The sequence below is a fragment of the Porites lutea genome, chromosome 4 (genome assembly GCF_958299795.1).
Source record: "Porites lutea chromosome 4, jaPorLute2.1, whole genome shotgun sequence".
NCBI classification, from domain to species: Eukaryota; Metazoa; Cnidaria; class Anthozoa; order Scleractinia; family Poritidae; genus Porites; species Porites lutea.
The window spans coordinates 19,895,808-19,898,333 of NC_133204.1; the positions used below are offsets into that span (position 1 = coordinate 19,895,808).

The following is a 2,526-nucleotide window of genomic DNA, read 5'->3' on the forward strand; positions in this document are numbered from 1 at the left end:
CTCCCCTTGATCACGTGATGTTTATGACACCGCTGGTCGTTCATTTGCTGGCGCTCAACCTAGTAACAGAGCGAGCTCGTTTCCGGTAGTTCGGGGTGCTTGGTTTTTATGGAGTGGTTAGGTAGGTGGTAAGTGACGTAAGTCGCTCACTTTCGCTCGTTTGGCAAGCGTCCCTCGCGCCCTTGGTGTTCATCTTGCAGTCGACTTGTGGCAAGTTTAGCGCGAAGAGAGCATGAAAAGCATGCATGAAACTTTTTCTAGAAGGGGTCCTGTTTGTATTAATTAGTTACCAGTCCCCAGGGGGTACTCCGGATTTCAAGCGACAGTGATGATCGAAGGATTTTTTTGGGCGTGAAATTTTCTATTTCGGGATATTTTTTGGGTAGAAAAATTTTGGCAAGTATTTTTTTAGGTTGCTTGATTTAAGAAGAGATTTTTGGGGGTATCATTTTATTGCCTGCGTCGCAGACGCTCTAAACCTTCTGTATAGAACGTCGGACTATACTCATGGTTTAGACGAGTGGGTGGGCCGGCTGCAACGCAGGCTATATCATTCATGCTTTCTGAAAATTTTAATGGCTCGGAAATTCGGCATGGGACATTTTGAGGGTTAAATTTTGGTCCAGGGATTTGTTTTTTTTTTTTTTGGCGGGGGGGGGGGGGGGGCGTTTGAATCCCAAGGGATTATTCGATCCTCCCTGTCACTTGGAAATCCGGAGTACCCCCCTGCGTACCAGTCTTCCTTTTAGCTGACTTGGAAAAATCATGAAAAATGTAGGCTGTAGGTTCTTATTCGCGGAATAGTACTGTATATCCATGAACAATAAGGAAAATTTGTGTCCTCCAGACGTACAACATCGTTTTTTTTTTCAGATTATCTCCCCAATATCTGCAAAATTAAGCCACCACAAAAATTTAAGCGACCAGGTAGTGTCTCATCTGATCACGGCAATAAATCAAAAGTTAAGGTCCAGTCAATTCAAAGAAAGAAAAGGAAAAAAAATCACCCACAAAAGATTTGTAAGTTTCACATGTAGGTAGTCAAACTAAGCTGAAATACCACTGCTCTAAGCAAACCAAATTGTAGAAATTTCTCATTGTACTATAATGCTTACTAATACCTGGCTTATGTCTGATTTGATGTTTTTTGTTTTGTTTCAGGCAAGGATACAGTGTTCCATGGATTGGTGAGAATTTCACCAACCAAACCGAGACGTTGATTTAAAACTGTTTATAATATTTGCGCACCAGAAGTAAGGGATCCTCGGTAGTATAGTGGTGAGTATCCCCGCCTGTCACGCGGGAGACCGGGGTTCGATTCCCCGCCGGGGAGAGAGGTTTTTTTTTTTTTCTACTTCATTTATTTGTTAGCTTTTCATTTTCTCCATAAAATGTTTATTTTTGAAAAATTAGGCAAGACATATATACATTGCGATACATAAGAAAGCTGCGGCTTTGTTCAGAGGTACCCGCCACTACCAGCATCTGTTGAACATTTCAGATTGAACTAACCAAAATTAAAGTTGTACTCAGTTATTCAATGATTTAAATTTGAAAATCAAATTTAGTTGTCTCTATTATTCAACCTTTTTCAAAGAACTCTTGGGACTATCAAAAATTGCACAGTTTAACAAAATTGTAGTGTATTTGTATTTTTATCTGTTACTAATAATTCTAAGTTTTTCATTGTCCGGCATCCGAAAAGCTTGTTAATATTAGGCAAGAGATATACCTTTATTTATAGAGATATATCTTTGTATACTCTCTCGTGTAATAATAGATCATATAGATCTAGATAAGTATATTGTACGAGCTTTGTAACTAAGAACTAGTTTTACAAATGAAACCGCCGCCCATTAGTAACTGCACCGGCGTGGAAGTGGCCAACTGGAAAGCTTCGCTCCTTTGGCCACTACACACATTTTCCAATGTAATATTTATAACATGTTTACTGTTTGCAGTGGTTTGTGTCGGTCACACGTGGGTTTGTCAATGTCGGTTGACCGTCGGCGGACACTTTGGTCGGTGTGCCCATCGGTGTTTTTGCCTAGAGTCCCTAAAGTATAAAGTAGATTTTTAAAAGCCAAGTTAAGAATAACAAAAGCAACATTCTCAAACACTGTGTACACAATGCAAGGGCCGGTAGAAAGCAACGAGCCGTTCAAACCATTTCACTTCTTATAAAAAGAGTTTTGTAATGTGTCCTTTCTTGCTTAGCCTGTGTTCAGTCAAGTTCAAGTTCAGTTTATTCACACTTATTCAAAAAGAGTACATAAATACAATAATAATTAATAGGAACTAAAAAAGAGGGAAATCAGAGCTAGGCCATTTTTTTCCAGTTGTATAGGAGCTGCTCGTAAGGTCTCTCCTGATTGGTCGCAGCAAACAACGCCGATGTGCCGTCGTACACATGATCTGCCAACATACGCATGATCCAAAACTGAATGAATTTCATAATTCTCTTTCTGAGTACATTAGAGGGATTAAGCTTTTTCATCATAGGAGAGCTCTTTCTTGGCGCCAAAT

At 39.7% G+C, this 2,526-nt stretch overlaps 1 non-coding gene across 1 annotated transcript; it reads left to right on the forward strand.

Annotated features, from left to right (window-relative positions):
• Positions 1-1,261: 1,261 nt before the first annotated feature.
• On the forward strand, positions 1,262-1,333 carry Trnad-guc (transfer RNA aspartic acid (anticodon GUC)). Its single transcript has one exon. It is a non-coding gene; the product is annotated as a tRNA-Asp (tRNA).
• Positions 1,334-2,526: the final 1,193 nt, after the last annotated feature.